General features: G+C 42.5%; 1 protein-coding gene and 1 long non-coding RNA gene across 3 annotated transcripts in view; one reads left to right on the top strand and one right to left on the bottom strand.

The window, feature by feature from the left end:
* Positions 1–505: 505 nt before the first annotated feature.
* On the bottom strand, positions 506–1,308 carry LOC115152213 (uncharacterized). Its single transcript, XR_003867441.1, has 2 exons — positions 1,151–1,308; positions 506–1,033 (listed from the first exon to the last, which is right to left on the bottom strand). It is a non-coding gene; the product is annotated as an uncharacterized LOC115152213 (long non-coding RNA).
* Positions 1,309–2,182: 874 nt separating this feature from the next.
* Positions 2,183–24,749, top strand: part of tspan9a (tetraspanin 9a) — a 290,457-nt gene continuing 267,890 nt past the window's right edge. For both annotated transcript variants that reach the window (XM_029696833.1, XM_029696832.1), the window contains exon 1: positions 2,183–2,586. The gene's annotated coding sequence lies outside the window, so the exon portion shown is untranslated. The remainder of the gene's footprint in view (positions 2,587–24,749) is intronic.

The raw sequence follows: 24,749 nt of genomic DNA, 5'->3' as shown, positions 1-24,749 counted from the left end.
TTGCAGTTCTTGACACAAACCGGTGCGCTTGGCACCTACTACCTACCGTACCCCGTTCCAAGGCACTTACATATTATGCCTTGCCCATTCACCATCAGAATGTCACACATACACAATCCATGTCTCAATTGTCTCAAAGCTCAAAAATCCTTCTTTAACCTGTCTCCTCCCCTTTATCTACACTGATTGAAGTGGATTTACCAAGTGACATCAATAAGGGATCATAGCTTTCACCTGGATTCACCTGGTCAGTCTATGTCATGGAAAGAACAAGTGTCCTTAATGTTTTGTATACTCAGTATAAATTTAGTGGGACTCTAAATTTACAGTATATTCCTTTCTGTCAGCATCTGAACCTAAGTACCCGTCTTTGTCTTAATTTTACTGTCTGAATGAAAGCTGTTGGCTCCTGTAGTTACAGTTGGTAGAGGCTCCATGAAGAGGTTTTAAGTGAACTGTCATTCGACAATGATTTTAAAGAAATGGAGACTGATTTCCACTCAAATGGTTTCATCCATGTGTTGTTTAATGGTTATGCTTTTTAGATTTGTCTCGATAACACACTGTATTATGACCGAGGATAGTCCACAGTCTCTGCACCGATTGATTGATCTCACTTTTCACACTTTGTCAGTCTGGTTTTGAAAGAAAAACTAGGGATAAGTGAGATCAAAAGAATAATTATATTTTGAAACTCACAGGTAGAGTAGTGCTAGGTAAACATAAGAACATTTCTGTTTCACATAGTGGATCTGATTCTCACACTGATAACAATGGCTTTACTAGTAGCAGCACCATGTTAGCCAACAACAAGGCCAGATGTTAACACACTTCATGGAAGAACGTAATTGACCAAAGGGAAAGTGGAAACAGACATGTAGATCGGTGTTGCTTCCTTTGTTACAAAGCCATGTGTGTCGTCTTCCAGCGAAGTCTGGACTGTGAGGCTTGGCAGCAGGACAAACCCAGCCTCAGTAACCGTCTCACAAGGGAAGTGGAAATATAGGCTGTGTTACATGCTCCTTGGGAACATCTAGGTACATGATGTCATAGCGAGACAGATAAGTAACAATATGGTCAAAGTCTGTTAAAATCCATTCCGTAAATCTTTATAATTTAATGTGACATTAGTCAATGGTGTGTGCCATACCAATCTGAGCAGTTTTCCCCACCAGTGCCCTCCAATAGGAAGGGCTGGAACATACTCCGGCAGACCGCATTCTGGATTCGGACCTAGACACAGAACAGGGTTTATTACGGACCACGGGTCCCAACAAAGAAAAACATGAATGTTCCAAAGGTTGTATGTTCAAATCTCATCACAGACAATTTTAGCTAATTAGCAACTTTTCAACTACTTACTACTTTTTTACTACTCAGCATGTTAGCTAACCCTTCCCCTAAACATTTAACCTAACCCCTAATCTTAACCCTAACCCCTAGCCTAACTGACGTTAGCGAGCTAGCTACCTAGCTAGAATTCATAACCTATCGTACATTTGCAAATTCGTAACATATTGTATGTTTTGAATTTCATAACATATTTTACGTTTTGCAAATTTGTAACATATATTACAAATTGTAATTCATAACATATCATTCGTGATGGGAGATGGACACAAATGAATACATACCATAAGAAACGCAACATATCATAATAATTTAGGTATCTTGGATTTACGTACAGAATAATACGAAATGCTCTGAAACCAGGTTGTTGCAAATTGACCTATAAAGCAAGTATTGTATTATTTTATTGTATCTTCATGTCATAGGCCTAAATGGAAGTCAATTGCATGTTTCTTTATGTATCAAGTATCTAAGTATTAGTATATACGTTTAGACTACAGCAATAAAACATATGGCAAAACGAATTAGGATTAGGAATTCATTGGGGTTTAGGTATAGCCTACTGATGTTGCTTGTGACAAAACACCGATAAATCACCGATGTTATTTGACAGGAATAACCCTAACCCTAACCCTCAAGAGTCGTCTTGTCAGAAATTCACTTTACATGATCCTTTCAAATTGTTAAAAATAAACGGTTCAGTTTTGGAATAACAGTTCCTCCGGGAATTGAATTCCCAAATATGCCTCCCTGTAGTTATGCCGCGTTCAAGTACTAGTCGGAACTAGGAAATTGGCGAAATTTCCGACATGCTAAATGGTTGTAGTTATACACGTGCCGCATTCAACGACTCACCAATTAGCACATTCCCGAGTTTCCTAGTGCCGACTAGTATAGGAACGCAGCAGAAGTAACCTTTACTGTTTTCCAGCGTGCTCGATTCCGTATCCAACGGAAGACATCCATTGCCATCATCACCATAGGTTAGTTAGAGGGAGTAACGGTGTCAGACGTACAGAAAGTCCCGATTTACGTCTTCGCTAAACAGCCGAGGAACCTTGGAGGCACAAAGCTGGAACACATTAGGAAACATTAATATCTCGTGGTGGAAGACCGAATTCAAACTTTATTATTTGCTTGGAAGTTCAGAGGCATAGTTTTTTTTCTGGACTTGCTTTGCGCTGATACAAGTCTGACAGTTAACAACAAAGTAACTTGTAAGGTGATTCTCAACAGGTAAGACCGCGTATTAAAGGCTACATTATATTGCAGTAATTTAAGCTACAGTACTGTTTTGAGTCAATTACTGGGTGTTACTTTGAATGCCAGTTAAATAACTTTATCAATTTAGCTGGTAGCTTGTTTTGCTATACAGTTGATTTCTCCAGACTTTCCTTCGCTATTTGGGCTTCATACAGAGAGAGCACACATGTAGCCTGTCATTTGTTAGAATATAACGTTGTAGGCTTGTTGCTTTATGTTTAGAAATGTAGTCTACCACAACGTTATATCACGTTCATATGTTAGTTACGTGCGATTAATGTGTTAAATGCACCTATAGTCACTAGCGGTTCTGGGGGGGGGGGGACAACAATTTTGGACCCCCTTGTGGCCCTCTAAATGTGGATTATGAAATAATTTTTACATAACACATTTTTGCTATCATTCTTTTTTTACATCCGTTATTAGACAGTGGCAACGCGGAACACTAATAAACACACACATTTTCTAGAGGGACGGCTTTAGGCGGAACACAAAAGTATCGGACCATATGCAAAACGATATGACAACAATAACGTCTAATGTAACTGGCCCCTCTAACAGTACAACTGGCCCCATCTTGGCCCCCCCAGTTGAAATGGTCTAGAATCGCCACTGCCTATAGTCCCTATAGCATACAAAATTAATATAAAATCAAATGTAGCCTTACATAAAGGTCTGGACAAACAAAATAACCACTGCTGATTACATCAATTATTTACTTTTCGGTAGATAGTTTTCACGTCTGATTATCCTACTAGTGAGCATAAAAGATGCCAGTTGATTGCTGCGTTCATTATTCCTAAAACTAAAGGAATGCATAGGGGTTATGGCTCTCTCATGCACAGATTTAAGGAATGTGACGAATCAAAACATAAATTCAGAGCACTTTGAGGAGGAACAGCTGAGAGGCGTCTAGTGCTGATCTAGTATGTGAGAAGCATGCCTTGTCGAACAATTGGCGCGATTACTGGCAGGGTCTCATAGCTTGAGTGCCATAGTGATGGTCTGTCTCTGTGTTGCAAAGGCTGTGTCTGAAGCAGAGATAAAGCCTGTTTATATGCTTATAACAATGTTATTACATCTGTATCAATGGCTTTTCAGACCAAGATATGACAGTGAGAGCGTTCATCACGGCTGCATTGGACCTTTAACCATTTGTAACACACGTAAATGCTTTAAATTCCCCAAAATAAACATGTTTAAAAAATAAAAAATATTCACGCATTTATAGTCAAATTTGTCGTTTGAAAATAGACGTTTTCATATGTTTTTCATGTTTTGAACAGATCTTTTTGTACATTTGTCTGTTATTCATTCAAAGTGTTGTGTTTCTGTGATACTCAGAGGCTGAGAAATTGATGATTGAGCTAATTTGACATATGGTACGACATAAAATGGCCACTAATATTATATATATATATATTAGCTTTACATTTGGAACGCTATGGGCTATCAACTCATTTCCAATTGCATCTGGAAGATGAGAATCTTGACTTGTTATAGAGACATTGGCAGGAATCTAAATATGCATTTACATTTTAGCATACATTTTTACATATAGTGGCTGCAACGCCCCCCAGCGGGTGGCTCCAAATCTGGGGTGGCTCCATTTCTACTGAACAAAAGTAAATGCAACATGCAACAATTACAACAGTTTTACTGAGTTGCAGTTCATATAAGGAAATCATTCAATTGAATAAATTCATTAGGCCCTTATCTATGGATTTCACATGACTGGGCAGCGGCGCGGACCCCACTGGGGAGCCAGGCCCAGCCAATCAGGAGGAGTTTTTTCCCTCAATAGGGCTTTATTACAGACCTAAATACCCCTCAGTTTCATCAGCTTTCCAGGTGGCTGGTCTCCAATGATCCCACACGTGAATAAGCCGGATGTGGAGGTCCTGGGCTGGTGTGGTTACACGTGGTCCGCTGTTGTGAGGCTGGTTGGACGTACTGCCAAATTCTCTAAAACAACATTGGAGGCGGCTTATGGTAGAAAAATGAACATTCAATTCTCAGGCACTCTGGCAACAGCTCTGGTGGACATTCCTGCAGTCAGCATGCCAATTGCACGCTCCCTGAAAACTTGAGACATCTGTAGTATTGTGTTGTGTGACAAACGTTTAGAGTGGCCTTTTATTGTCCCCAGGACAAGGGGCACCTGTGTAATGGTCATGCTGTTTAATCAGCTTCTTGATATGCCACACCTGTCAGGTGGATGGATTATCTTGGCAAGGAGAAATGCTCACTAACAGGGATGTAAACAAATTTGTGCACCAAATTTGAGAGAAATAAGCTTTTTGTGCGTATGAACATTTTCTTCTGGGATCTTTTATTTCAGAAAATGAAACATGGGACCAACACTTTATATGTTGCATTTATATTTTTGTTCAGTATATATATTTTCAGGATGCATACTGTACATCTACCTCTGTGCCAAATGTGATGCTTCTCTCAGAAAATTGACTAGTGAGTCCACATTTTCAGCTTAGTCACCTGCGCACCACTAGTATACAAAAGAAAGATACTTTTCCACTTTTCCATTCTTCCCATATTAACACTAGAACCATCTGGCCTTTCAGGATAAGTGCCCTACACTTTCTCCACATTTTGTTAGGTTACAGCCTTATTACATTTACATTTAAGTCATTTAGCAGACGCTCTTATCCAGAGCGACTTACAAATTGGTGCATTCACCTATAATATCCAGTAGAACAAACACTTTACAATAGTGCATCTAAATCCTTTAAAGGGGGGGGGGGGGTTAGAAGGATTACTTTATCCTATCCCAGGTATTCCTTAAAGAGGTGGGGTTTCAGGTGTCTCCGGAAGGTGGTGATTGACTCCGCTGTCCTGGCATCGTGAGGGAGATTGTTCCACCATTGGGGTGCCAGAGCGGCGAACAGTTTTGACTGGGCTGAGCGGGAACTGTGCTTCCTCAGAGGTAGGGAGGCGAGCAGGCCAGAGGTGGATGAACGCAGTGCCCTTGTTTGGGTGTAGGGCCTGATCAGAGCCTGAAGGTACGGAGGTGCCGTTCCCCTCACAGCTCCGTAGGCAAGCACCATGGTCTTGTAGCGGATGCGAGCTTCAACTGGAAGCCAGTGGAGAGAGCGGAGGAGCGGGGTGACGTGAGAGAACTTGGGAAGGTTGAACACCAGACGGGCTGCGGCGTTCTGGATGAGTTGTAGGGGTTTGATGGCACAGGCAGGGAGCCCAGCCAACAGCGAGTTGCAGTAATCCAGACGGGAGATGACAAGTGCCTGGATTAGGACCTGCGCCGCTTCCTGTGTGAGGCAGGGTCGTACTCTGCGAATGTTGTAGAGCATGAACCTACAGGATCGGGTCACCGCCTTGATGTTAGTGGAGAACGACAGGGTGTTGTCCAGGATCACGCCAAGGTTCTTAGCACTCTGGGAGGAGGACACAAGGGAGTTGTCAACCGTGATGGCGAGATCATGGAACGGGCAGTCCTTCCCCGGGAGGAAGAGCAGCTCCGTCTTGCCGAGGTTCAGCTTGAGGTGGTGATCCGTCATCCACACTGATATGTCTGCCAGACATGCAGAGATGCGATTCGCCACCTGGTTGTCAGAAGGGGGAAAGGAGAAGATTAATTGTGTGTCGTCTGCATAGCAATGATAGGAGAGACCGTGTGAGGATATGACAGAGCCAAGTGACTTGGTGTATAGCGAGAATAGGAGAGGGCCTAGAACAGAGCCCTGGGGGACACCAGTGGTGAGAGCACGTGGTGCGGAGACAGCTTCTCGCCACGCCACCTGGTAGGAGCGACCTGTCAGGTAGGACGCAATCCAAGCGTGGGCCGCGCCGGAGATGCCCAGCTCGGAGAGGGTGGAGAGGAGGATCTGATGGTTCACAGTATCAAAGGCAGCAGATAGGTCTAGAAGGATGAGAGCAGAGGAGAGAGAGTTAGCTTTAGCAGTGCGGAGAGCCTCCGTGACACAGAGAAGAGCAGTCTCAGTTGAATGCCCAGTCTTGAAACCTGACTGATTAGGATCAAGAAGGTCATTCTGAGAGAGATAGCAGGAGAGCTGGCCAAGGACGGCACGTTCAAGAGTTTTGGAGAGAAAAGAAAGAAGGGATACTGGTCTGTAGTTGTTGACATGGGAGGGATCGAGTGTAGGTTTTTTCAGAAGGGGTGCAACTCTCGCTCTCTTGAAGACGGAAGGGACGTAGCCAGCGGTCAAGGATGAGTTGATGAGCGAGGTGAGGTAGGGGAGAAGGTCTCCGGAAATGGTCTGGAGAAGAGAGGAGGGGATAGGGTCAAGTGGGCAGGTTGTTGGGCGGCCGGCCGTCACAAGACGCGAGATTTCATCTGGAGAGAGAGGGGAGAAAGAGGTCAAAGCACAGGGTAGGGCAGTGTGAGCAGGACCAGCGGTGTCGCTTGACTTAGCAAACGAGGATCGGATGTCGTCAACCTTCTTTTCAAAATGGTTGACGAAGTCATCCGCAGTGAGGGAGGAGGGGGGGGGAGGGGGAGGAGGATTCAGGAGGGAGGAGAAGGTAGCAAAAAGCTTCCTAGGGTTAGAGGCAGATGCTTGGAATTTAGAGTGGTAGAAAGTGGCTTTAGCAGCAGAGACAGAAGAGGAAAATGTAGAGAGGAGGGAGTGAAAGGATGCGAGGTCCGCAGGGAGGCGAGTTTTCCTCCATTTCCGCTCGGCTGCCCGGAGCCCTGTTCTGTGAGCTCGCAGTGAGTCGTCGAGCCACGGAGCAGGAGGGGAGGACCGAGCCGGCCTGGAGGATAGGGGACAGAGAAAATCAAAGGATGCAGAGAGGGAGGAGAGGAGGGTTGAGGAGGCAAAATCAGGAGATAGGTTGGAGAAGGTTTGAGCAGAGGGAAGAGATGATAGGATGGAAGAGGAGAGAGTAGCAGGAGAGAGAGAGCGAAGGTTGGGACGGCGCAATACCATCCGAGTAGGGGCAGAGTGAGAAGTTTTTGATGAGAGCGAGAGGGAAAAGGATACAAGGTAGTGGTCGGAGACTTGGAGAGGAGTTGCAATGAGATTAGTGGAAGAACAGCATCTAGTAAAGATGAGGTCAAGCGTATTGCCTGCCTTGTGAGTAGGGGGGGAAGGTGAGAGGGTGAGGTCAAAAGAGGAGAGGAGTGGAAAGAAGGAGGCAGAGAGGAATGAGTCGAAGGTAGACGTGGGGAGGTTAAAGTCACCCAGAACTGTGAGAGGTGAGCCATCCTCAGGGAAGGAACTTATCAAGGCGTCAAGCTCGTTGATGAACTCTCCAAGGGAACCTGGAGGGCGATAAATGATGAGGATGTTAAGCTTGAAAGGGCTGGTAACTGTGACAGCATGGAATTCAAATGAGGAGATAGACAGATGGGTCAGGGGAGAAAGAGAGAATGTCCACTTGGGAGAGATGAGGATTCCAGTGCCACCACCCCGCTGGCTCGATGCTCTAGGGGTATGCGAGAACACGTGGCCAGACGAGGAGAGAGCAGTAGGAGTAGCAGTGTTATCTGTGGTGATCCATGTTTCCGTCAGCGCCAGGAAGTCTAGGGACTGGAGGGTAGCATAGGCTGAGATGAACTCAGCCTTGTTGGCCGCAGACCGGCAGTTCCAGAGGCTGCCGGAGACCTGGAACTCCACGTGGGTCGTGCGCGCTGGGACCACCAGGTTAGAGTGGCAGCAGCCACGCGGTGTGAAGCGTTTGTATGGCCTGTGCAGAGTGGAGAGAACCGGGATCGACAGACACATAGTTGACAAGCTACAGAAGAGGCTACGCTAATGCAAAGGAGATTGGAATGACAAGTGGACTACACGTCTCGAATGTTCAGAAAGTTAAGCTTACGTTGCAGAAAATCTATTGACTAAAATGACGAAAATGATACAGTACTGCTGGCTGGTGGAGTAGGCTAGCTAGCAGTGGCTGCGTTGTTGACTTTGTTTGACCGTGTAGCTGGCTAGGTGTAGCTGGCTAGGTGACCTCGATAGTTTCAGTACTACACCTTGTCATGATACAAAAGCAACTTTGTAGCTAGCTAACATAACACTAATCAAGACGTTCCTTTGTAATGTATTTTAGTTTCTACAGTGTTACTAGTTGGCTGGGTTAGGGAAAATGGTGTCGCGGGGGACGGCAATAGCTGGCTATCTAACCTCGGTAATTACTAAACTACACAATTATCAAGCTATGACAAAGACAACTATGTAGCTAGCTAGCCAACACTGCACTAGTCAAATCGTTCCGTTGTAAAGTATAGGTATCTACAGCGCTGCTAGTCGGTAACGGTTGGCTAGCTGTTGGCTAGCTAGCTAGCAGTGGATTAATGATGACTAGGTGTGTTGACTACGTCTGGCGTCGCGGCTGGCTACTTACTAATAATTACTCTAAACTACACAATTATCTTAGATGCAAAGACAACTAAGTAGCTGGCTCACTAACACTACACTAGTCAAGTCGTTCCGTTGTAATGTAATAGATAGTGCAGCTAGTCGGTGGAAGTTGGCTGGTTGGCTAGCTAGCAGTGTTGACTAGCTAGCTAGCAGTGATGACTACGTTAGGAGGACGAAGATAGCTAACTTCGATAATTGCTCTAAGCTACACGATTATCTTTGATACAAAGACGGCTATGTAGCTAGCTAAGAAAAGAAAAGAATTGCTCGGATCAAACAAATCAAACCGTTGTAATGTAGTGAAGTGTAATATTACCTGTGGAGTGAAGCGTAGTGCGACTATTCTAAAATTGATTCAATCGTTTTTTAAAAATCAAATCAAAAATTGTATTTGTCACATGCGCCGAATTCAACATTACTAGCCAGGTGCGCAGGGGAAATTATTTTCTCTATTCCTAAACAAAAGCACCAGTGCATGAACAATTGTAAAGGATTAATTCCATTAAAAAATATGAATGGAAATAAATTCATGACAGGATATAAAAAAACAGTAATTTGTTGATTGTATCAGACACTGTATTGTCCCCTTATACCCGTGCCTTTACACATGAATCAATCGCGTCTTCTGTTTTTGCTTCAGGTTCCACGGTCAGCACACAGCTTCAGGGCTTTGTGTGAGCAAGCCGCTAATACAAATTGGTTACACTGCACACAATTTTTATGGGCCTTGTTTTGTGTGCACCTGCCGACTTGACATTGTTTCTTCTTTTTACTGAGTTGGAGCTGTGGTGCTTGGGGAAGAGGGAGAGCAGGACCTGCTGCCTTGGCGGCCTGCTTGGCGGCTATAGCTTCTTTCTTGGCGTTCACGTGGTTCTTACGAAGCTCACGTGCCAGATCCATGATACAATCTCTCCTGCTGACTGTCTTGTCGAGGCATTGTTTGCACAACAGGTGCGCATTGATAGCAGCCATGTCGAGCACGTTGTAGAACACCGTAACAGGCCAGCGGCGAGTACCTCCTTTTACAGAGTACTGTCTTGCCATCTGGTTGAGTGCGTCCACACCAACCTATTGCAAAAAAATTAAATAGAATAGAAAAGGTTAGAACTATATACAATTATAATACTAATATTAATGGAATATAATTAAAGGGTATAATATTTGGTGTTTGGCAGATGGAAAAGCTACCTATATATAGCAGAGATATACACTACCATTCAAACGTTTGGGGTCACTTAGAAATGTCTGTTTTCCATGAAAACATACATGAAATGAGTTGCAAAATGAATAGGAAATATAGTCAAGATGTTGACAAGGTTATAAATAATGATTTTTAATTGACATAATAATTGTGTCCTTCAAACTTTGCTTTCGTCAAAGAATCCTCCATTTGCAGCAATTACAGCCTTGCAGACCTTTGGCATTCTAGTTGTCAATTTGTTGAGGTAATCTGAAGAGATTTCACCCCATGCTTCCTGAAGCACCTCCCACAAGTTGGATTGGCTTGATGGGCACTTCTTACGTACCATACGGTCAAGCTGCTCCCACAACAGCTCAATAGGGTTGAGATCCGGTGACTGTGCTGGCCACTCCATTATAGACAGAATACCAGCTGACTGCTTCTTCCCTAAATAGTTATTGCATACAGTAGTTTGGAGCTGTGCTTTGGGTCATTGTCCTGTTGTAGGAGGAAATTGGCTACAATTAAGCGCCGTCCACAGGGTATGGTATGGCATTACAAAATGGAGTGATAGCCTTCCTTCTTCAAGATCCCTTTTACCCTGTACAACTCTCCCACTTTACCACCACCAAAGCACCCCCAGATCATCACATTGCCACCACCATGCTTGACAGATAGCATCAAGCACAAATCCAGCATCTTTTCATTTTTTCTGCGTCTCACGGATGTTCTTCTTTGTGATCACTTCAAACTTAGATTTGTCTGTCCATAACACTTTTTTCTAATCTTCCTCTGTCTAGTGTCTGTGTTCTTTTGCCCGTCTTAATATTTTATTTTTATTGGCCAGACTGAGAAATTGCTTTTTCTTTGGAACTCTGCCTAGAAGACCAGCATCCCAGAGTCGCCTCTTCACTGTTAACGTTGAGACTGGCGTTTTGCGGGTACTATTTAATGAAGCTGCCAGTTGAGGACTTGTGAGACATCTGTTTCTCAAACTAAACACTCTAATGTACTTGTCCTCTTGCTCAGTTGTGCACCGGGGCCTCCCACTCTTCTTTCTATTCTGGTTAGGGCCAGTTTGTGCTGTTCTGCGAAGGGAGTAGTACTCAGCGTTGTATGAGATCTTGTTTCTTGGCAATTTCTCGCATGGAATAGCCTTCATTTCTCAAAACAAGAATACTCTGCCGAGTTTCAGAATAAAGTTCTTTGTTTCTGCCCATTTTGAGCCTGTAATCGAACCCACAAATGCTGATGCTCCAGATACTCAAGTAGTCTAAAGAAGGCCAATTTTATTGCTTCTTTAATCAGAACAACAGTTTTCAGCTGTGCTAACATAATTGCAAAAGGGTTTTTCTAATGATCAATTAGCCTTTTAAAATGATCAACTTGGATTAGCTAACACAACGTGCCATTGGAACACAGGAGTGATGGTTGCTGATAATGGGCCTCTGTACACCCATGTATATATTCCATAAAATAACTGCCGTTTCCAGCTACAATAGTCATTTACAACATTAACAATGTGTACACTGTATTTCTGATCAATTTGATGTTATTTTAATGGACAAAAAATTTGCTTTTCTTTCAAAAACAAGTACATTTCTAATAACTCTAAACTTTTGAGCGGTAGTGTATACCTTTGTGCTATTGTAGTCTGCCACCGTCTCCGGTTTCTTCTTCTGGTCATTGACGATGGCAACAGTGGGATGCATGGTGCTGAGGATGCAAACACTCGTATTTATTTACATCTGTATACCGTGAGTGTTGCTCAACCAGTATGTTGTTTTGCGCAGAGCGGGGCAGCTCCCGCCTTCGTTTGTTCACTGTTCCGAGTAGACTAGTCTTCTTTGCAATCAACTTGTCTGCCAGGGAAATTGATGTGAAGAAGTTGTCCATGGTCACCTTTCTGCCTTTGCCTATGTAAGGCTCCACGAGTCTCAAAACCACAGTCTCGGACAGTAGCTCACCCGCTGGCCTGGTTTAATCTTTCCCCAGATATGGAAAGCCATTGAGCAAGTACTTGGTTTCGACATTGGTCACATGTACCATTATCAGTTTCTATCTGGTTTCGAACAGAATAGCACATTTTTATTGCCATTTTATTATGTTACTAGTTTTTGCTTAGTAGCCAGAGCAATGCTGCCGCGTGAGTGGTCATGTGTTGAATGCATAGACAGCAATGATATTCTTGCGAAAAGTGAAATTTGGAAATAGAGCTGCACCTCTTGAATTATGAGAGTTATTCGACAAAGGTAAGTGTCATAGAAACTTCAGAATATCCTCTTTCAGATACTATATAAAAATCGAAATGTTTTACCTACATGTGACTCTGCAGGAGGATTTGATAAAGCGATGCTCCTTTCCCTGCATCGGTAAATTACAAGATGCACCCATCTCTTCCTGTACAATTTGACAACTGATAGGCCTAATATTGTCACTCATCAAATTATTGTCAATTTAATCTTGTCTATAGTCTAACTCTTATTATTTGTGAAATTAGTTTCGGTATAGTTTAGGTGTAGTTTCGATGGGCCTGCTGTGGAGGCTGAGTGGCATCGTTTATTTCCTGCTCGTCAACTTTGATAGAGTCAAGGATATGTTTTGCATTATTCTAAAGGCCTACTGTAACACGTAGCATGTTTTTGTTTCCCTTACAATACATTTGATTAATAATAAAGTTACAGTAAATAATACAGTCCTGTAACAGTTTTTTTTTACAAAGTAAAACATAGGAGAGAATGGTATCAACCTGCAAGACGCATGGTCAAATTATACGCTGATAAATAGGCGTAACACAAACTCATCATTACACTAGTGTTGTTATAATTAAAAATCAACCTTTTAACTCACATCATTCAGTTAGGCCTTATTTAAATTCAATTGTGAAGTAACTTGCACAATTATTGCCCATTCCATCCATTTGTCATTCAATCAGTGGACTGGCATCGTTTGCTTCGCTAGATAGATTCAGTGATATGTTTTGCATTATTCTAAATGCCTACAGCAACATGTAGCATGTTTTCTTTTCCCTTACAATACATTTGATTAGTAATTGAGTTATAGTAAATAAAATACATTTTCTTGGCGGATTAAGTTGGGAATAGGTGTTTAAAAAAAACTGGTAAAAAGGCTCTAAAACCTTTCTGTTTTTGTGATTTAAAAATTCTGACAAGTGAGCAGTGTAAAATAAAACATTTAGGTAAAGTTTTATTTACAATATCAAACGTCAGTGGCGGTTCTAGTGTTCTAGTGTTAACACAAGTCCTAAAGTTTCAGAAGCATCAATAAAAGGGTTTAGAAGTGATGACATTTTTGAACCCTTGGTGTCAAAATTCACCCCTTTTGGCGCTTTTAGTGTAATGGCATTTCTTGCATTGTCCAATGTCCTGGATCTGACAGGCTGACATGTTTCCTCAATAGCATTGTCAATCTCCATTGTCAGCATCCACATTTCTAGCTTTGACCTTTATTTTAATAGTTGGCCTCGTTGTTTATTGAGCTCTTAAAGCTGAGCCATGAGTGAAACTGGGCGACTTTTGTGGTGCATCTCCTTCATGCAATGCATTCTCCAGATGTTATGTGCATTGTGCATTGCACTTTACATGCTTTGAAGCACATTGAATGGTTCACTTATAGGCCCTTGTGGCTGACTACTCAATTTACAGCTCTGTCTGTCAAGCTTGTACCAACATCCCATCAGGATTTTGTTTAGACGTTTTCTCATTTATCAGTCTTCATTGATACATTTTGCTGTAAATTCTGATTCTTCACCCTTCAGAGGAAAGTGTTGAGAAAACAGAAACAAAATAGAGCATTCTCTTTCTCAAATCGTTACTCCTAATGCAGAAGTCAGAGTACGCCTTCCCTAAGAAAAGTATAATGGGATCCTTGGGGCGTCCCAGCTATGACCTTTACTTAATTCAGATAATGATTTATGGGTGACTGTTTTTGCTTTTCTCTCTTCCTTTTCACACGGCCTGTGTAGCTCTGGTTCATATCCTTGCACTGGAAGAGGGAATTCATTTAACCGTGTTAAGACTTATGCTTTGAATCCTTTGCAGTTGACCCCACATTCCTCAAACTCTTCCTGCTCTCTTGGTGACTCTTAGACCTGTAACTGAGGAGAAATGTGTCAATTTCCTGTTTTATGTTCTTCTCAGAGGAGTGGTGTGAATAGGTGGACAACATGTGAGGATGGATGTGTTCTTTGCTACATACCCCAAACATCATATGATGTAGCATTGAAAGCTATCTTCCATCCTCCAGTAAGAATTAATAGCAGTGCCACACCCAAAGACAAATGACTACACTCCAGAACCCCCAGCTGCTTTTCATTGTTTTGATCCCTTCATTGGGCTCGGTTTACATAATGAAGCTGATATAAAACTGCCTTCAAAGGGCACTGTGCTTTCCACAGCAATCCTTCTCCATGACTATTTAGAATGAACAATCATACTCCATGCAGCTCATATAATTTATTCTCAGATACGCTGGTTAATTCGCTACAGCAGTTTTAGACAAACAGCAGCAGCAGTCCCAACTATGTTTATTTCCCGTCTGTCCCGTTCACTCATCATGGTGACCAGCTAGAACCCGTTTCCGCTGCCCTTCATGAAAGTTCCCATTATCTTGGACAAGCTAAACAGCGCTGGGCAGATCCCGTGCCACTGGGCCTCAATGGGCGAGCCTGTGTTGCTGCTACATCAACATTTGATTCTCCCTTTGACCTCTCTGTGTCTCAGTGCCATTCCGTACCCTCTGCGGCTACAGCTCAGGGCCAATCACAAACTGGAACAAGGCTTGGCCTGTGTCTATTTGAGACATCCCTGGCAGGATCGGTCCAGGGGGTCGGTCTCTGACTGTGCATCTGTCCCTGGCTGGCTCACAAAAAGAGCAGTTCAGATCACACTCATACTTTTCAGACTACTCATCTCAGGCTGGCATTTACATTGACATTTTAGTCATTTAGCAGACGCTCTTATCCAGAGTGACTTACAGTTAGTGCGATAACTAGGTGGGGCAACCACATATCACAGTCATAGTAAGTACATCTTTCCTCAATAAAGTAGCTATCAGCAAAGTCAGAGCTAGTAAGGGGGAAAAGAGTCAAGTGCGAGTGTTACTGGCAGACAGTGAAATTATCTCCCATGTTTTTCTGTGCTGAAGTGCTTCTCGGATGCGGCCTCATGCTTTACACTGCGAGCAAGCTGCTGTTTACTAGTCAAGTATATTTTGGAGCCGGGTATTCTGCATGCTTAGTTTGCTGCTGCAGCGAAGCTCTCATTTTTAAGACATATTTCTATTGAAATCTCCACGTGAATCCTGTTGTGCTGCACTTGCTATAAAATGACAGGGAGCTTTGACCTTGGTTCCCTTGTGCTTAATGGCATCTCGTTTACATACTGAGTTTGTTCTGGTGTGACTGCCAAAACATCCCACGCAAGTAGGACCTCAGCTTCGTCAAGGCTTTTCCAGGTACTATCGAAGAAGGATACAGTATTGTGAATGGGAAGGAAAGCTGTGTCCTGCTCAGACTGAGCTGTGTTGATATCTTACTTATCGGCTCAGAATTGTTATTTGGCTCAGTGTATTTTGGTAGATGAGGTCAGATATAACATGTCCTATTACCTATAAAGGTTAGAGTTCCTCACAACTCAGAAAGACTTGACTGGCTGTTACTCTACCAGAAGCCATTTTCAGTGCAACCCTATGTCGCAGCATTGGTAATGTCCGGCTTGTTGACTAATGGGGTGGATTTCCTGACTGAATGTAGCCGGTGACAACTGCCTTTGTCTGGGTTGTTGGCAAGCTCGTCTGGGCTCGGCCTCTGGCTGTTTGAACCAACATTTGACATGAAAGCTGCTGCTGATGGATAAAAGGGACTTTTACAAGGCATCTATCAATAAAGCACTGGTGAGGTAGTAACCCAAATGATTAGACAACACATTTAAGATCCCTTTCAGCTACATTATGTGTGCTGTAGTGGGGCTGTAGTGGACTAAGAAATGATCATGGTCCACACACACCAACACAGTCGTGAAGAAGGTACGACAATGCCTCAGGAGGCTGAAAAGATTCGGCATGGGCCCTCAGATCCTCAAAAAGTTATACGGTTGCACTTTTGAGAGCATTTTGACTGACTGCATAAGCGCTTGGTATGGCAACTGCTTGGCCTCTGACCGCAAGACGCTACAGAGAATAGAGCGTACGGCCCAGTACATCACTGGGGCCGAGCTCCCTGCCATCCAGGAACTCTATACCAGATGGAGGTAGAGGAATACCCAACATTTTGTTAAAGACTCCAGCCACCCAAGTCTGTTCTCTCTGCTACCGCTTTGCAAGTGGTACCGATGCACCAAGTCTGGAACCAACAGGACCCTGAACAGCTTCCTCCCCCAAGCCATAAGACTGCTAAATAGTTTGTCCGGGTAGCTATTGTTTAACTATTTAACTATCTGCATTGACCCTTTTTGCACAAACTTTTTTTACTCATTACATACGCTGCTGCTACTGTCTTATCGATCCTGTTGCCTAGTCACTTTATCCCTACCTACAATACATGTGCGTACCCCATGTACAGTGCATTTGGAAAGTTTTCAGACCACTTTACTTTTTCCATATTTTGTTACATTACAGCCTTATTCTAAAGCTTTTGTTTAGGAATCGAGAAAATTATTTCAACTGCGCACCTGGCTAGTATTATTATTATTATTATTATTATTAATAATATCGTAATCATCTTTTTTTTTCTACTACTTTGTCAAAATAAGTTGTAACTGGACTTTGTTAATTACTATAACTATATTACTAATTGAATCTACAAATACAGTTGATCTGTCACGTACTGACCATAGTAAGTTGTTATTTTCTATGGTAGTGGTCAGGGCGTGACAGGGAGTGTTTGTGTTTGTTCTATGTTTTCTATTTCTATGTTGTAGTTCTAGTTTGTCTATTTCTAGGTTGGGGTTTATTGGGTTGACCTTCAATTGGAGGCAGCTGGTCCTCGTTGCCTCTAATTGGAGGTCATATTTAGTAGGGGTGTTTCTGCATGTTGTTTGTGGGTGATTATATTTCTTGAGTAGTGTGTTGTCTCTGCGTCACGGTTTGTTGTTTTGTGTGTTCTAGTAATTAAGTGTATCGCATTCAGTTTCACGCTTTAATAAATATGTGGAACAACGACGACGTTGCATTTTGGTCCAATCCTTATAACAGCCGTGACATGATCAAATGGACTACACTGTAATGTTTTTATTGTCAGGGAAATGAAAACAGGCTACAGGCCTATGTTTTTTCTAGGACTTTGTAGAATTATACAGAACATATATTGTTGTTGTTTTTTTTTGGGGGGGGGGGCATACTTCCATGACTATTTATTCATGCAATCAATCCCTTACAATAGTTTATGCACTATTTATCAAGGGTTTATTAAACAAGCATGTTTGCACACCTTGTGAGATGATATGCATCTGATGCATATGCTAAAGGCCCGGCAACAGTCTCTAGAGGGTACTTATACAGTGCCTTTGGAAAGTATTCAGACCCCTTGACTTTTGTTACATTGCAGCCTTATTCTAAAAAGGTTTTAAAAAATAAATTATCCTCATCAATCTACACACAATGCCCCATAATGACAAAGCTAAAACAGGTTTTTAGAACATTTTGCACATTTATTACAAATAAAAAACAGAAATATATAAATAAGGTAAGTATTCAGACCCTTTGCTATGAGACTTGAAATTGAGCTCAGGTGCATCCTGTTTCCATTGAACATCCTTGAGATGTTTCTACAACTTGATTGGAGTCCACCTGTGGTAAATTCAAATGATTGAACATGATTTGGAAAGGCGCACACCTGTCTATATAAGGTCCCACAGTTGACAGTGTATGTCAGAGCAAAAACCAAGCCATGAAGTCGAAGGAATTGTATGTAGAGCTCCGAGACAGGATTGTCTTGAGTCCCAGATCTGGGGAAGGCTACCAAAAAATGTATGCATCATTGAAGGTCGCCAAGAACACAGTGGCCTCCATAATTCTTAAATGGAAGAAGTTTGGAACCACCAAGACTCTTCCTAGAGCTGGGCACCCTGCCAAACTGAGCAATCGGGAGAGCAGGGCCTTGCTCAGGAAGGTGACCAAGAACCCGATGGTCACTCTGACAGAGCTTTAGATTTCCTTTGTGGAGATGGTTGTTCTAGACAACCATCTCTGCAGCACTCCACCAATCAGGCCTTTATGGTAGAGTGGCCAGACGGAAGCCACTCCTCAGTAAAAGGCACATGACAGCCCGCTTGGAATTTGCCAAAAGGCACCTAAAGACTCAGACCATGAGAAACAAGATTCTCTGGTCTCATGAAACCAAGATTGAACTCTTTGCCAAGCATCACGTCTGGAGGAACCCTGGCACCATCCCTACAGTGAAGCATGGTGGTGGCAGCATCATGCTGTGGGGATGTTTTTCAGTGGCAGGGACTGAAAGACTAGTCACGACTGAGGGAAAGATGAATGGAGCAAAGTACAGAGATCCTTGTTGAATACCTGCTCCATACCGCTCAGGACCTCAGACTGGGACAAAGGTTCACCTTCCAACAGGACAACAACCTAAGAACACAGCCAAAACAATGCAGGAGTGGCTTCGAGACAAGTCTCTGAATGTCCTTGAGTGGCCCAGCCAGAGCCCGGACTTGAATCCGATCAAAAATCTCTGGAGAGACCTGAAAATAGCTGTACAGCGAGGCTCCCCATCCAACCAGACAGAGCTTTAGAGGATCTGCAGAGAACAGTGGGAGAAACTCCCCAAATACAGGTGTGCCAAGCTTGTAGCGTCATACCCAAGAAGACTTGAGGCTGTAATCGCTGCCAAAGATGCTTCAACAACGTACTTAGTAAAGGGTCTGAATACTTATGTAAATGTGATGTTTATTTATTTTTTATGAATGAGCAAATGTTCTAAAAAACTGTTTTTGCTTTGTCATTATGGGGTATTGTGTGTAGATTGATGAGGGAAAAAGACTGTTTCATCCATTTTAGAATAAGGCTGTAAATAATTAAATGTGGAAAAAGTCAAGTGGTCTGAATATTTTCCGAAAGCACTGTATATAGCCAAGTTATTGTTGCTCATTGTGTATTTATTCCTTGTTTTGTTATTTTTCTATTATTTCTATTTTTGTCTCTGCATTGTTGGGAAGGGCCCATAAGCTTTTCACTGTTTGTCAACACCTGTGGTTTACAAAGCATGTGACAAATAAAGTGTGATTTGATTTGTTCACTTTATCATGATCGAAATGGTAGCTCCTCTTGGGAGGAAGAAAATTACTCAAAAATGAAAGCCTCATACCAGTCTGAGGGATAGGTTGGGCCATGTTCTTCCAGTACCACTGAAGGGATGTCTGGTCCTACTGTTTTCTAAGGACTAAAACAATCTGGCTGAAAGGGATGAAGTGGGAGTAAAGTGAAACCATAGAGTTTGGAAGATGAGCTTCGGGGTTTAAGTGGTGAACCTTTATTTAGCAGAGGCTTGAAGGGGGTCGTTTCTTTGTGTAAACTTAGATAATTAGTCAATCTTTCTTGAGAGAATATATTATTTCAGTGTTTGATACGATTAATGTCTAACACTTGCCATATTGGGTTGCAATTCAACTGTAATGATCCGTACTTAACCTGTCTCTCATTATCTGAAGAGTGTTAGATGGAATTTATTTCTGTTTCAGTAGCCTGCCAGCTAGCTGATGACAGTTTTTGATAAGCCTGTGTTTGATGACTTGGCTCAATGTTTTATCTATTCTAGAGGACCGATAGTTCCAGGTGTGGGTGGATCCCTCATACAGGCTTCAGTATTCAGATCATCTTTGTCATGAAGTGACATTTTAACTGGCTATAAAACAGGTTTATAATAATACACGTTTTGAGAAGTACCTCAGCATAATATGATATTTTATGGAGTGTTAATGACGTCACGCCGTGGTGAAATTGAACAAAGTGGAACCGTCGGGCGTTAGACTTCTCACTGGAAGAGACGGAGCCCACGTGAGCCAGTGAGAAGACGGGCTGTTTGTGATCATGGGACTACCAGTGTCAACAGCCTAAGCTACAGAAGGAACATGAATGGACATAACTGCAGGAGGTTTTCATCCATGCTCTGACTTCAAGATGATTTAGTCCCTACCTAACGTCCATAGGCTAGTCGTTAGCGTCAATTACTTATCCCAGACAGAGGAGCTCGCTGCTTATTGCCTGACCCTTCCTACCATTGACCTCGCTGTGTACTCCGTTAGAGCAGGAAACCGTCTTATTGTTGTTTCAGGAAATCGTTTGTACCCCACATCACAAGACCTTATGATGTTCATTTGCAGTAGCAACACGTAAAGAGTACGAAGAATCCTTTGGCAATACGCTTATCTATTCCCTTAGCATAGTCTGACCCCTATCCAATGTGAATTAGTAGCCTAGCTAATGCCTCTAGCAGGCTTAGCAGTGAAATTACACTTGTTCCAGACAGTTGTTCACATGACCTAGTCTCTCTCAGAGCACGGAACAGTCAGTTCCTGGAATGAGTTTGTTTTCTAGACGGGATTTCACCCCTCTGTTCCCCAATCTAAGATCAAATCAAAGTGTATTATATGCACAGGATACACGTGGTGTACACAGTACAGTGAAATGCATACTTGCAAGCTATCCTCTCAACAGTGTGGCAACACAAAACAAAATGTTCAATGAAAGACAATGAGTAGAAGATCATTGTTTTGTTCCTTTCTATCCATTACAATAGCAACCAGAGTAATAACACAGATAGAACAAGGAGCCAGATGTTTCACCGGATGTATAGATCTGAAGCATCCGGTTGGAATTTCCACTCCCCACCAAATATGGTGAGGAGAGGAAGCCCAGTGGCAGGCAGTGGGAGAAGATGGAGCGAGGTGGAACTGGCTCAACATTCAGCTGATTTTCTCATTAAAAAAAGTAAGAGCCCAATATCATTTTCTGTTTCCAAAACGAGAATCTGTTACAAACAGAGTGCAAGTTTTGTAGATGTGACCCTTTGACAAAGTATCCAAAGAATTGCTTTCTTTACAAGGATTGCATGGGCGAATGGAGTAATTGGACACACTCAGTTCACAGAGAAGGTGTCACCCAACGTAAATATGCACATACATGCAAGAATGCACCAATAGGATCTCCCTAGCTCGTGCTTGGCTCTGCCCACCTTCTTGCTTGTTCTGCCCACTATGCTTCATTTGCTCCAATTGAAAATGACTGTCACAGGGGTCGTTGAAAGGGGACCAAGGTGCAGCGTGTAAAGAGCTCATATTTCTTTTATTTATGAGAGCACTTCAACAAAATAATAAAAACGACAGCCAACAGTTCCGTCAGGTACTACGACTAAACGGAAAACAACTACCCACAACCCCAAAGGAAAAACAGGCTGCCTAAGTATGGCTTCCAATCAGAGACAACGAAAGACACCTGCCTCTGATTGGAAACCATACCCGGCCGAACATGAAAACCAACACATAGAAAATGATAACTAGAACAAACCCACATAGAAACAGAAAACCCAAAATACCTACAAAACAAACCCCCCTGCCACGCCCTGACCACTCTACTATGGCAAATGACCTCTTTCACTGGTCAGGACGTGACAATGACGCAGATGAACTATCTTGAGTTAGTTATAACTATCTTTGGTAATAATATAGTAAATACACCTACTTCTAGGAAATATCCTATGACAATATGTAACCGTGTCTCTGAGCCACAGAGTCTGATTTCTGTCCAGTGTTAATTAGTAGCCTTACTCAGTGGTTCCCAAACCTTTTCACTCAGCCCCCATCTCCCTAGTTCTATGGGCACAAAGCACTGTTCATGACACAAACTGTTTACACCCCTCTTGTTGGTGGAGAGAATTTTGCAGGTTTAAAGCTTATTTTCTTGCAATTCTATACATTTTGCCATGTCTAATGTGTATTCATGTGATATTTGAGTGACTAAAAAATTACAACAATATCTATGGGCAACAAAACCTAGTTGATCTGGACGTTTTGGACAAGTTATAAATAGCTCTCTAAGGTATGCAATGACTAACATGACAGGAGGAAATGATGCACTGCCCAGTTTCTACTATTACAACTTTGAAGAGTAAGTTTGAGTTCCTTAAATAAATACTACTGCCCTAGCTAATGCTTTTAGCAGGCCTACCAGGGATGTCAAACCATAACACTCCTGTCCAGTGTGAAGTAGTAGCTAATATAAGTGAAGGACCTCAGAGAGTTGTCCCCAGTGTGACTAATGGTAGACAAGGGAAGCTCATTGACAAGGCACAGCCATCTCTCCCTCAAGCTTCCGCCAGGCCGATAATCAAAAGCACCTTTGTGAGCTAGAAGAAAGGTTGGGCTTCTTGGCTAGGCTACCACACTGTGGCAATTAAACATGTTGGTAAACATGGACCTCCTCGCTCTCTCTCTCTCTCTTTCTCCACATCTCTACTTGTGTAACTCCTCTTAGCACCTACCACAACACAACTCCACACTGCCACCTGGATTTGCAAAATCCTCATTGGTTTTGACTTTATGTTTTTATGTTACGAGCCCAGATGGACTGGTCTGCCCTCTCTGCCGTAAACTATATTCGACATCGTTTTAGTACAGTCATTAGTGCATCTGGAAGCAACAGCCAAGCTTCTTATTTCTCCTGCTGTTTGCCCCAACATCAGCTGAGTGGCTAGTGATGGGTCATTTGCCTTTCAATCTCACTCTGGTTCTCCTGTATTGCATTATTGCAAGTTAAACAAAAGCTCAAATCATATTACTGGTTCACTGACGTTCACAATAGGAAGCGAATGGACACACTGATTATGATGCTCTAAAGATGCAGTCATGTCGGTGCTTTTCTTGGTGTATTAAGTGGATGTCCGTCTGATTTGCCCCCTAGCTTTTCCTTAAATAGTTGGCCTTGTATGAGCCTTAAATAGATGTGCTGAATGTCCTTCCCAGTGGTTTCACCAGGGAGTATCAATAACACACTCCTCTCAAACATCCCATTTGGTATGCGAATCCTCTTGTTCCATGTTCCTGTTATGTTATGCGCGAGTGTGAGTGTATGCGTGCGTGCATGTGTTTTTGTATGTGCACGTCTATTGCTTTCAGTGTTATTCTGAGCTCTAATATATTTTGTGTGTCGCTGTGTTTATCTTAGAAAAAACAGAGTGAGGCTACTTATTCCTGACCTAGCACTTCCTCCCTGCTCTATCGTGTGAGTGACCTCACACGCAGGAAGTAGAGTTCACTGGGCCTCCGGGACACCCAGGATTTATGTTGATTTCATAAATGAACCATTAAGCCATGTTCTCCTCAGATATTTCAGTTAAACTATTCATGTTTTCCTAAACCGACACATCATTTGCATGCAAATAAGCTATTTGGTTTGTTTCATGTTGCTATTGTAAGCGTTTTCTTGCAAATGAATTTCGATTATTTATCTTCTCCCTCACTAATAACATTATAAAGACTAGCAAATCTGTCTTGAGAAGAAAGGATTCATTCCAGTTAGCCTAATTAAATGACAAGAAGACGATTGCGTGACAGATTGAACTATTTAACTGTGAGCTTGCTCTGTTTGCATCCCTCATAGCACAGTTTCCCCATCACTGCACTCCAGCAGTGGTATCTACTGTTTATCCAGATAGAAGAGTGTCCCCTACTGGCCCTCCAAAACCACCTGCAGCAGCAGTCTTGACCATCTCTCATCCAAAGCTGGCCCGATCCTGCTTAGCTTGCAGTGGTAACCACCAGAGGGGCAGTGTGGTACTAAGGGTGCTGCTGACAGACTAAAGCATTTAGCGAAATTAGCATTTGAGTCACTCTTTGAAAAGGGAGAGTTGTAAAGGTTTCTTCAAATACATTGCAATGGCCATTTCGATGTGGACCTTAACCCATAAGAGTCTAAGCCCTGTCTAAGCCGGTCGAGGGGGTGGGGGGGCTTCTACTAAGCTATATGGAATTGTTTTAAGAAGGTCATACCAAGGATCATTTTGCTATTTGAATTTTAAGACCCCTTGAAGTATCAGAAAAATATGTAAAACAAATATTTGATGAACACGTTTATTTGTCCTTACTGCTATTAGCCCATACAAACGCATTGAATAACAGATTCACTACATGGAACAACAGAAAGTCCGCCCAAAAAATGTAAAGGAAATTTGTTCTGAAGTGTCTGTCCTATATCTGAGAGATATACAGTAAGAAAGATCAGGAAACATTATTATTATAATTTTTTTTACATGTATTTAACCCCATGTTTTTGTCACTAAACAGTCTCTGGCTTAGACAGGGCAAAGACGGTAGAGTGATTTATTAACATTATTTTGTGCTTACATATGCAACTAAACAAAATCAAATATTCCCTTCAAGCTAGCTACATTTAATGGATTTCTGACTGTTCACAGGAAGGAAACGACCGTCAGCGTTTCTCACATAAATGCATATAAATCCTGCAATCAGATTGTTAGCTTTTTTGAGGAGTTATTCAGTTTTTTTTTTTTCATGGATTGCAATGGGACAAGATGGTGGCCCATGACTGTCTGGAATTTTCTGCATACTGTT

This window comes from Salmo trutta, chromosome 17 (assembly GCF_901001165.1).
Source record: "Salmo trutta chromosome 17, fSalTru1.1, whole genome shotgun sequence".
Classification (NCBI taxonomy): Eukaryota; Metazoa; Chordata; class Actinopteri; order Salmoniformes; family Salmonidae; genus Salmo; species Salmo trutta.
The sequence above is the reverse complement of the archived record's forward strand: the minus strand, read 5'-3'. Positions and strand labels throughout refer to the sequence as shown.